Source organism: Humulus lupulus, chromosome 6 (assembly GCF_963169125.1).
Source record: "Humulus lupulus chromosome 6, drHumLupu1.1, whole genome shotgun sequence".
NCBI lineage: Eukaryota > Viridiplantae > Streptophyta > Magnoliopsida > Rosales > Cannabaceae > Humulus > Humulus lupulus.
Genome location: NC_084798.1, coordinates 7,376,808 through 7,389,340, shown reverse-complemented (window position 1 = coordinate 7,389,340; position 12,533 = coordinate 7,376,808). Strand labels below are relative to the sequence as shown.

Sequence of the window (12,533 nt, the reverse complement as noted above, 5' to 3'; positions counted from 1 at the left end):
GAGATGGAGGCTTTGACTTTTTTTCATGGTGCTACATGGGCTTTGGATATTGGACTGCCAATTTCTATTATAGAATCTGATGCATTACTGGTTGTGGATGGTTTGGTGAAGCATAGTTTTCATAATTCTATTTTTTCTGATATTTTATTAGATATAGATCAATTTCCCTCCATTTTCCCCGATGTAAAAGTCTCTCATATTAAGAGAATTGCTATAAAGTCTCTCCTTTGGGGCTGGATAGTAAAGTTTAAGTTAAATTACAGTAAAGGTTAGAGTTTTAGCCCAAACAATATCTGAAAATTGATAGGCAAGTAATCTTAATTTGAATACCAATTTCTAGTAAAGGTTTGAGTTTTAGCTCAAAAAATACCTTTGGGAAATTGACGTGCAAGGTTTTTAATGTGAACACCAATTATCAAGGTTAACAACCAAGTGAATCCATTGTCAAAAAATTAGACAGTTAACATTGACTACGAATCGATTCTCTTCATTTACTGCCATCAAAATCAACACTATCTTTTCTATGTTTCAGCAGTAGCGGATAGATATGTCATACGCAAGAAATTTCTATGATGAAAGCAGAAAAGAGACCAGTCCTTTCATGGCTGCCTCAAAGTCTCTTCTGAAGTCAACATGTTTATACAATTCCGTGTTCTTATTAGAAATCTGATTGAATAGTAAAATAAATATTTTTTTCCACGAAATTGAAAAGTAAACTATCCTCCTTCTTTATAGGAAACCAGATACTCTTTTCCCACAAAATCCCAATCATAGTTGAAAATGGTGATTAATGCATGATTCTAACATATCGAAAGATCTTACCATACCTCCAGATTCCTACATCATTCTCCAATGGCTTCCAAACTTGCTACTCTCCTTTTCTTTTTCTCGTTTATAAATCAATGTTCTACCTCAAAATCTTGGTTAAAAGTCGGTTATTATGATTCTCAATCAGAGCTCCCTGTTTCAGATATCAACTCTGCTCTTTTCACTCACTTAGTCTTTGGTTTTGTTTCTGTAAATTTTTCCTCATACCAGCTCCATATTAACTCCTTTAGATCAGAAAAGTTCTATACTTTCACAAATCTTGTCAAGCTTAAAAACCCATCCGTGAAAACCGTTTTGTCCATCTGGGTCGGTGAAGAACAAAATTCAAACTTTCTCTCAACTCTAATAAAGTCTTCCCTTAGAAAATCCTTTATTGAATCTTCAATAAGAACAGCTAGGCTTAATGGGTTTGATGGGCTAGACCTTTGTAGTGTGCAACCAAGCTCGAGCTCGGAGATGACAATTTTGAGAATCCTCCTGGGAGAGTGGCGAGCTGCCATAGATTCTGAGTCAAGAAACAAGAACCAGTCGAAGTTGCTTTTGGTCATGGTGAGTCATATCATGCCGAGTTTGAACTCAGTGAGCTACCCGATTGACGCGATGAAGAAGAACTTGGATTGGGTCCATCTTAAGTCGTTCAACTACTATATGCCAACCACATCGAATTTCTCTTACCCTCATGCCGCTTTATATGATCCATCGAACCAAGTTATTAACACTAATAGTGGAATTCACAAGTGGTTGAACAGAGGATTTCCTGCTAGTAAACTGGTCATGGGATTGTCATACCTTGGCTACGCTTGGACCCTTGCGAACCCAAACGACCATCCAATTGGGGCTCGATCAACAGGTCCAGGAATCACCTTGGACGGGTCTATGTCCTATAGCTACTTAAAGTAGTACATAAGAAGTAATGGGTACGGTGTAGAGTCTGTGTACAATGATACTTATGTTGTCAGCTTTTGCAAACTAAGGCAAAACTTGATTAGCTTTGATGATGTCGAGGTTATCAAGGCTAAAGTTTCGTATATAAAGAAGATGAATCTTCTGGGCTTTTTTATGTTCCAAATAGGAGACGACAATAATTGGATTCTCTCTAAAGCAGGTAGCTGAAATCTCATTTTTACCTTTTGTATGCCATTTGGTAAGAATGGTTTTGTCAGTATTTACCTCTTGCAGATTTTGAAACAGGATTGGTTATTTACCTTTTAGCTTGAAATTTCCAACTGAAGAGCGCCGTAGTTATTCATGTGTTGTTGTAAAAACATCACGGGAATTCCTCATTTACTTAATGACTTGAAGGGTTTATTTGCATTATTTTGAATAGTTGTTGAAGAACTTGTGGTATATTATAATTCATAGAATCAACTACTTTGATAGATCAAGAGGGAAATGGAGATCGGCAACGAATGAGGCAGCGACTATTGATCATTGTTCTGGTTACCACTGCTATGATTATTCTTTTGCTGGCCACCATATTGTGTTTATTACAAACAAGAGCACTCAATTCAACAAGTAATGTTTATTTATCTAGCTGTGCGTGATTATAAAAGTTTACTGCTACTTTTATCTAAATGAATTTAGCTTGTTTGGTTGTAGGGATTACTAATTTTATTGAAAGATCACTTTATAAACTAAAAATCAGATCAGCTACTGAACTTCGTGACAGCGTTGCCTCTAATCTGCAAGTATTTAGTTACTCAACTGTCAAGGCTGCTACAAATAACTTCTCCACTCAAAATACGCTTGGAGAGGGAGGATTTGGACCTGTGTACAAGGTAATACATGTCATGCTCCAAGAGCCTGTAGTTGTTGCTTTAACATTTTACTATATTAGATAACAAATTGAAAGCACATGGAAACCATTTAAGCTGCAAGTGCATAAAGATTGGGTTGTAATTTTCAACTTGTCAACCATTTTGTAGAGAAAGATAACTGCCTTTTTATCTTAATCATAGTACATTTGGTTCACACGATTTGGAGACTGCTAATTTTTCTATTGAGTTCATTGGTTTTGATAGGGTACTTTGGGGAGAGGAGAAGAAATTGCAGTTAAGAGACTTTCGAAAACATCAAATCAAGGTTTTGAACAGTTTGAGAATGAAGTTAAGCTGACTGCAAACCTGCAACATGTAAACCTTGTTAGAGTGCTAGGATATTGCACAGAAAGGGAAGAGAATATGCTTATCTATGAACACATGCCGAACAAAAGCTTGGATCACTACCTCTTTGGTATGAATGTGTCAAAACTAGCCTAAATTGGTCCAATTTCTCTTGATGTTTCTTAGTCTTTCTTCTCCAGTCATTAAAATCTTTTTGAAAACTACTTTTGTTAGGCTCATGCTAATTAATTAATAAACCAGTGACCATAGAACTAATGACTAATGCAGATCCAACCAAAAGGCAACTTTTAGATTGGAAGAAACGTGTCTGCATTATTGAAGGAATTACACAAGGTCTTCTATATCTCCAAGAGTACTCAAATTTTCCTATTATACATCGGGATGTAAAAGCTAGCAACATTTTATTGGATAATCAAATGAACCCGAAGATTTCAGACTTTGGTTTGGCCAGAATGTTCAGAAAAGATGAATTTGAAGCAATTACTGGTCGGATTGTTGGAACATAGTAAGTAACCAAGTGTGAGTAATTTATAACATGCATTGTGTGTTTGTGCTAATTCTTAATTCTGACCAACCATTGCTCTTACACCTATGCAATATCCAGTGGCTATGTGCCCCCTGAGTACATAAGGAAAGGCATATATTCAATGAAATACGATGTTTATAGCTTTGGTTTTCTGCTTATCCAAATCATAAGTGGCAAGAGAAATACTAGTGCATATGGCCTGAATGAAAATCTAAACCTTTTGGAATGTGTAAGTTTGTTTTTACTTGTATGTTTATTCAAGGAGTTTCCCCTGAAAATGTGTAAATGGATTTAATCTACACTATTTCAGGCATATGAACTTTGGAAAGAAGGTCAAGGAGCACAGATCATTGATCAAACACTAGATGACTCTTCTTCAACCTGCAAAATAGAAAGATGCATGCAGGTAGCTCTACTATCCATGTTGGAGGTTTCATCGATGCTCAAGAACGAAGCTGCAGCCCTCATTAGTCCTAAGAAACCTGCATTCTCCATTAACAAAAGTGGCGAGTTGAATAAAGAGTGCTGTATATGCAGGGCGAGAGGAGAACTCTATTCCATTGATGATGCAACGATTTATCTGTTAGAACCCCGTTGAGGGAGCAAGTTCTCGTAAGGCATATACACAAATGTAAATAGACTTTCAGTAGTCTAGTTCTTAAAATATTGATTTGGTGGGATAATGAAAATGTATTTATTGTCTATGGTACACAATTATCATTGTGTCACTATTGAAAAGTAACACAACAGAAAGCTTTTGACAAATCTGAACGGAGAATATTTAGAGAAGTAAGAGGGAGTTTTAAGGACATGAAACGAAAGAACTCTCTAATCAAGAAAATCAACAAAGTAGAGCGTCGTTAGACTCGGTCTTCCAACTTATATTTTAAAATAATGTGGAGCCAAAGATATACATTTTATTTTAATGAACGTTCTTCATTTGTACGAATGCGCTAAGTTGTGTGAGTTATCTCATGTTAGCGTTGAAACTATATTACCTATTTAGTCTCTTTTTTTTTTCCAGACAGTCATAGATTAAGTACTGGTCTTATTCATAATTACTCTTCTTATCTAATCTTAAAAATAATGTCATGTTTTGCTAGATAATCAGTGTTCTGCTTTTTCAAGCCATAAGTGGTAGTACACCGTGACATAGCAAGTTTCAGTTTGACATCTCCAGTAAATGAGACTTGATAAAATAGAATGTTTTTAGTGAAGCTAAATTGATAAGTACATGGCAAAATAGCTATATGTATGATCAACAAGCAATCCGAAAAAATTCAGAGGATTTAAAATATTAAATTAAAGATTTGGTAACTGTTCACGCTCTTAGATGTAAATGACAAGTTTTGTAACTATTTCTGTAAGAGAAAAAAAAAGCACAAAACAAAAGCCTATCTGAGGCTATTACCGGGCTACCAGCTCGGAGATTGTTGCATCATTGACTGAAGAAGAATTATCCGGATGTGATGTAGCATTACTTCCATGACGATCTTCATTTCTGCTTAAAGAAGCAGGCTTTTTGGGAACTGCCATTGCAGCGTTTTCATACCTTATCATTGAGGAAACTTCTAACATGAATGGCCTGTCATTTGCCTTCTCCTGAACACATAAGAGAGCTATTTGCATGCATTTTGTTAACTTGCAAGGTAAATGTGTGTCATCAAGTGAAGGGTCCATAAACTCCATGCCTTTTCCTTCTTTCCACAGTTCATAAGCCTGGCATTGTTTCATAATGTCATTAATCTTAGACAAAGAAAAAGCAAAAAGCTTGACTATATGTAACTTACATATTCTAGAAAGTACATATTTTCATTTGAACCATAGTAATAAGCAAATCTCTTGCCAGTTATTATCTGTAGAACGAGAACTCCAAAGCTATAAACATCTGATTTTGTGGAATATAAACCTTTCTTGGCATATTCAGGTGGAATGTAACCACTGCATTTCATGGTACAACTCAATTGTATTAGACATTTAACTAGCATGAAAGTTTAAGGTAGCTAGAGGCAGCATATACTACTTACTATGTTCCAGCAATCCGGCTTGTGTTTGCTTCTAGTACATCTTTTGTGAAAATTCTAGCCATACCAAAATCTGATATCTTAGGTTTCATCTCATCATCAAGCAATACGTCGCAAGATTTCAAGTCTCGATGTATAATTGTCAATCTTGAGTATTCTTGGAGATAAAGAAGCCATTGAGTAACCCCTTCGATGATGTCTATACGTTTTCTCCAATCCAAAAGAAACCTTCTCAAAGGATCTATATATAAGTTTAGAGATTAATTAGTAATAATTAATCAATTCTTTTACACAAACGTATGTTTAAATCATGTTCAGTTCATTGTATTTTGAAAAGCGTGACACAAGAAGCTATATTTGCAAAAAAGTACAGCTTTCTGGCCATGTTTAACCACTAATCATTGATTGGTTTCGACTCAAATTAGACAAATTATTATATCTGAAAGCAAGAAACCATAGCCTACCAAAGAGGTACAAGTCCAAGCTTTTGTTTCTTATGTACTCGTAGATCAGCATTTGTTCTTCATGTTCAATTCAGAACCCCAAAACCCAAACAAGATTAACGTGCTGAATTTTCGCTGTAAGTTCAACTTCATTCTTAAACTCCTCATATCCTTGCGTTGAAGCAGTTGACAATTTTTTCACAGCTATTTCTTGTGCATTTGATAACACACACCCTAAAGAATAGACACTCATATTTATCACACGTCTTTCGAAACAACCTGAATCCTGAGCTTCTTCATACATACATTGGCTAGAATATAATAACAATATTTTTTTTTTGTTTCAAGGCCAATGAAAGTTCACCTTGTAAACAGGACCATATTCACCTTCACCGAGCTTATTTGTTATTGAAAATCCATTTGTTGCAGCCTCTAAATTTTCAAGGCTAAAGACCTTCAGATTAGGATAATTTCTATTAAAATCTCCAGAACCCACTGGAAATGTTTCTGTAGAGTTTGGTACTTTAGCTGTATGTCATTCCCATATGCAAAAGAAAATAAAAAATATATGAGAAAAACCTGAAATATCTACATTTTATAGCTATAAACATTAGGTTTATCTTATATAACTTGAACATATACCTTTTAGATTGAGTTTTCTACGCAGTAAGTAATACAGCAGGGCAGCTACGAGCAAAATAATTGTAGCTGTTGGTTACAAAATGGTTAACAACATTCTTGCCTTGTGGTTTTTCTTGCTTCCACCTTCTTGAGCTGTGAAGATAATAAATATAATCATATGATAAGAATCATATGTAATGGCTATATTTAATTTCTTCTCTCTTTTGTTGACATTCTTGTTGGATTAAGGAAAATTACTTTGTTTGTTGTCTGTTAGACAAAAATTTCAAATTTAATACATTAAAATTATAGCCAAACACAATTTCACTTATGCCAATTTTATAGCATAAGAGTTTATTAATTTGAGTTCGACCTATCCAAGATCACAAGAATAATCTCTTAATTACTACCCTTTTTTATTTAAAGAAAACTTTTGATTCCAATTATGATTATATTAATTACTCAGTAATTTTGACTGACTGAGCTGCCTACATACATTCTTTATGAAGGATCAAGTCACTTGTAGTTCTAGACAGATATTTTGAAAAATGAGTGGATGAATTCCGGTAAATGACCATTCATAGGAATTCATGGTATTTTATAAATTTATGAAATTCTGGTAGATGACCACACTACAAGAAAAAATGCTTTTAATAACACCGAAAATGTGTTATCAAAACATATGATAACACTTTCTGATGTGTTAAGACCGACTATGTTATCGTAGGTCAGGGTACTTTACATAACACTTTATCAGTGTTATACAGATGTGTTATTGTACTGTCAATGATAACACACTTTCTGTGTAATTTTAATAAATAGATAAGTGTTTAATTATGTTATTTATAGTCGATTATATAACACATTTCAATACTTATAAATTTGTGTTATACTACACTTTAGTATAACACATGTGTTATATTAGCTTAGAGAAACATAATCTTTTTTTACTTACACAAAACTAGGAAAACAAATATGAAAGTTGAAGCCAAATAAGGTAGCATAAATAGATTTTTATTAATTACTCAAAATGGAATTACAATATTTAGTCTACTAGTCTAGGCTTAAGAAATCATATTACAACATAATTTATGTCAAATTCAGATTCCTTTATCACTAAATACAAAACAAGAAATGTATACAAAAATTAGTGAAATACATTATTCCATTCTAAAGGCCTCAACTACAAATGTTGTCAAGAATTGCTCTAAAGAAATCATCTCAATATACCTACACATTGTAAAAAAAAATGTCCTTTTATTATTAAGAACATAAGACTTAAGCTAGTTTCCACCTGTAAGCATATAAAGTTTAAATTAAATTTGTAATAACTCCAAAACTTGACGAAACAGCAGGGTATAGCAAGATGTACTACCATGCTAAACAACGACTGAAGCAACAAAATATATTGCTTCTTCCCTCTAAAATTAAACAAGAAATACAGAGAAAAACTCAGATTCTGCATGTATTAATTTAAAGAGCATTAATTTAAAGATCCAATCCTAGGAAGCCACAAACAAAGAAAAAATCAGAACCTGCATGCATAGGAAGATCATGAAATTTCTAGGAAGTACTAAGCTCGGGCCGCGATGCCCAAGAATAGGGCTGCGACCCCACTTGGAACTCAACCAAAACCTTCATTTTTTCTCTTTTAAATCAGTCCAAAAATCTACTGAAACATATCCAAATCCCAAAATTAAAGTTCCCAAACATCCCAATGACCCAAAACTATCAAAACTCGAGGCTCAAACACTTCAAAAACTCATCAACACAAAAAATCCAATTCAAAGCTTAGAAACTCGAAAACTAAAAACTTAAAGCTTAAATTTCCTCAAACTCGGCCGTTTCTCACTAAATCCTTTGGTTAATAAGCTTCTAATCTTCCCTAGAATTGTTATAACTCGATCCTCGCTTGAATCCATGTCCTAAAACTCAAGTTTCCTTTGAAAATGCGACAAACAGTAAAAAGGATAACGGGAGGAAGAGAAAAAGTGTTTGAACGTAATTTCCTTCTGACAGGTTACTTCAAGCTTAAGTAACCTCAAGTAAATCTTAATGCTCGAGATCCCAAAAACACCCCTAGGGTTAAAATAGTCAAAATTCCCAAAATGTTCTCCTAATCTCACTAACTCTCAATATATCAGCAAATAATCATTCTCATTATCCAATATCCCTATAATGACCCCGTTATGACAAAACCGCTAAATTACATCATAAGATCGTTTCATGCCGAATGGCTCGAACATATCCACATAATAATGTGGTCTCATCCATCATCACCAACATGCATATAAATATACAAATATGCCCTCAACGGGCCAAATTACCAAAATACCCTTCTAATGAAAAGTGGACCCACATGCATGCATTTATCATCATATAGTAATATAACTCACATAATCATGCATATAATCACATAATTGCATATTATATCAATTATGGCCTTCCTGGCCCCCTAATCCAAGCATTAAGCCACATTAGGGAATTTGGGTCATTACAAAAGATCTTGGAAAAACAAAATTTTGTCTTGGTTTACAAACAGAGCATTGAATGGGTGGAATTTTTTATTCATCAATCAACATATGTCGAAAAAAATTTGAAACGATTTTATATGGCAAAATCACACCCATTAAGTAGTCCAATGGTGGTTAAATCACTTCATGTGAAAAATGATCCCTTCCGACCCAGAGAAGAACATGAAGAGCTCCTTGGTCCTGAAGTGCAATAGGAGTTTTAATGTATCTTGCTAACTGCACAAGACCTGATATAGCATTTTCTGTAAATTTGTTAGCAAGATATATCTCCGCTCCAACGTATAGACATTGGAAAGGGATTTAGCATATACTACGCTATCTTCAGGGTACTATATATTGATAAAGGGTTATTCTATTCAAATAAATGTGGTTCACAACTAGTTGGTTACGCAGACGCAGGATAATTATCTGATCCACATAAAGCTAGATCTCAAACAGGTTATTTGTTCACATGCGGTGACACTGCAATATCTTGGCATTCAACAAAGCAAACTCTAGCAGCTACTTCTTCAAATCATGCTAAAATACTTGCAATTCAGGAGGCAATTAGAGAATGTGTATGGTTGAGATCAATGACACAACATATCCGGGGAACATGTGGGTTAACACCCAATAAAGAAGTACCAACAATTCAAGAAATACCTATTTTTTTCTTACTTTTCTTTCCATAATGATCTCACTATTTCCCCTACACTTATACTTTTGCAAAATTTACATGTATGCATTTTTTTTCAATGCAAATCATCATCATTTTTTTTCATTTGTTTTTTTAATAATATTTCAAGTAGAGAAATAGAGATCATACACAAATTACAAACAAACAAATAACCCATAAGTATTTCCCTTTTTTTTCCAAATCATCCCACAAAACCAAAAATCATATACATGACCATGGTGCAATGGGTTACAAAAAGAAATATTTTTTTCAATGAGGTATATGGTCAAAAATTTCGGTTCATAGAAGAAAAGAAACAGTCGTAATGGCTCAATCATGGGAAACTAGAGATTATCATATAATAGGTTGGCTTGAACGTCTCAAACGATCCAAATAACTGCCTTAATCATCTTCCTAATCACATGTACTTATGATTTCACCTCAAACAATTGATCAATGATTTCTAGAGTGGTTGGGACTTCAAATAATTTTTTTTTCAACAAGCATAAATCTTTTTTCCAATACATTTAAGTGGTGAATTCAATCGTGCATAGAGTGAAAAGTAAGATAAATCAAAATAACAATTCACATAGGAGTCAAGTACACAAATCATACAAAATTCCTCATTCTCTAACATCACTATAAGCACAATTCAAAGTTTCATCATCGACCAATGCTTTCAACAAGGCCGACACAAGAAAACACACAAACAAATAAAAAAAATAGACTAAAAAATGAAAACAGAAAAAATAAACCCAACAACAAACAAAATGAAATTATTCCCTTCCCCCACACTTAAAGAATACATTGTCCTCAATGAAAAATAAAACGAAAGATAAGGAAAAGAAAACTCTCTCAAGTACGCTTTGTTTAACGTCGTTAGCTCGACTGAATGCTGCTCTCAAGATTTTTATGTTGGGTATTTCAATGAAGTCTCTTTCCCTTTGATCTTACCAGGAGAATCAGACACATTGAATTTGATAACTTCACCATCAAATTCCATTATCAGCGTTATTGCTCTAACATCCAGCTTTGTATTTGTTGTCATCAAGAATTGCCTCCCAAATAAAACTGGTGTCGGATTGGGTATTAATTCTTCCCCCATTTCAAGTATATAGAAATCTGCTGGAAAGACAAGTCCATCAACCTTTACCAGCACATCTTCAACTATTCCTAAAGGATAAGCATTAGTGTGATTGGCCAGCTGAACAATAACTCCTGTCTTCTTTAGTGGCCCAAGATTTAAAGAAGCATATGATGAATATGACATGACATTAATCGATGCTCTCAAATCTATCATACACTACTCAATCCTTTTATTCCCAATCATACAAGGAATTGTAAAAGTTTCAGGATCCTTGTATTTTGGTGATAGCTTCTTTTGGAGAACAGGAGAGACGTTCTCCCCCACACTTATATTTTCATCACCCTTCAATTTCTTCTTATTCATGCACAACTCCTTCAAAAATTTAGCATAACGTGGCACTTGTTTAATAGCATCAAGTAATGGAATGTTTACCTCAACTTTGCAAAAACTCCCAAGAATTTCCTTGCCAGCTTCCTCTTTCTTAAACTTTTTCAATCTCCTTGGAAAAGGCGGACGAGGAACATAGGTTGGCATAGTCAATTTATGTGACTTTTTCTACATTGATGGTTCATCATGGATGGAGTTGTCTACTACTTCCTTTTGCACTGGAGCTGGCAATGAAGGTTGTGTGGATGGTTCATATTGTCTACCACTTTGTAGTGTTAGTGCACTTACATTCTCCTTGGGATTCCTCTCAGGTTGTGAAGGCAATTTATTAGAAAGATGAGCTTCCAACCTGTTATATGATGCTGCTAATTGTCCCACCTGATTCTCTAAACTTTTGATGGACGCTTGGGTAGTTTTATGAAACTGAAGCATATTGGTAGCAATTGCATTGATTAAATCCTTAGTGTAGGGTTTGACACTTGGTGGTGGCGCAACTTGCGGTGGTTGCGATGGTCTAGGTATAAAATTCTGTTGAGAACGCTGTTGAAAAGTGATACCAGGTGGTCTCGCAGGTGTAGACTGTGGAGCAACTTGTTGTTGATTCCCATAACGAAGATTTGGATGATCACGCCAGCCATGATTATAAGTTTGTGGTACAAGGACCTCAGGGCAGACAGCACCCTGTACGAATTAGTGTTGAGTTGGAACGGGGCCAACCAAACGAAATCAGTAAAGTCTTTGAAAAAAGACTTCAAGGGCAACAGAGCTCCTGCCCTCATATGTTCCTGGCTCTAGGCCGCGTATTTCACACTGGCGTCGCGGACCCCAGGGGCGAAGCAGCTTCGTTCATGGTTGGCCGGAGGTCGACACTTCAAGGAGCCTGACAGGCTAAGGCCGTGGAATGCCAGGATGTCAGTTATCTGACTAGTTGTAGTAACTGAGCTCCAGTAGTGCTCGGCCTCAAACATCTCTCTCCCCGACTGCGAGGAGGAAGGTTCCGTCATTAGTGAAAATTTGAGCTCCCCTGGAAGGTATGCGACAGTGACTTTTAGCGCAGGGTCGAGGGGAATTGGCATAGGTCCTGAATTGGATTTCGGATAGAGGGTCTCCCGAAGAACTCTCCTCTTCCCCTCTATGACCTCGTCAATCTGGCGGCGGTAGTGAGCTCGAATGTCCTCTTGCTCGCGCGAGAGCTCGTATTCTCTTATCCGACGTTGATTACAGGCGAACAGCGATTCTGGGCTTGGAGATTTTGGCTCGTAAGGGATTGCCAACAACGACCCCCACCGTTTTTCCAGATTCTGT

At 35.5% G+C, this 12,533-nt stretch overlaps 2 pseudogenes; one reads left to right on the top strand and one right to left on the bottom strand.

The window, feature by feature from the left end:
- The first annotated feature begins 542 nt into the window (after positions 1–542).
- Positions 543–3,897, top strand: LOC133784606 (class V chitinase-like; annotated as a pseudogene).
- A 987-nt stretch (positions 3,898–4,884) lies between these two features.
- On the bottom strand, positions 4,885–11,024 carry LOC133784605 (cysteine-rich receptor-like protein kinase 44; annotated as a pseudogene).
- Between the last annotated feature and the right edge of the window lie 1,509 nt (positions 11,025–12,533).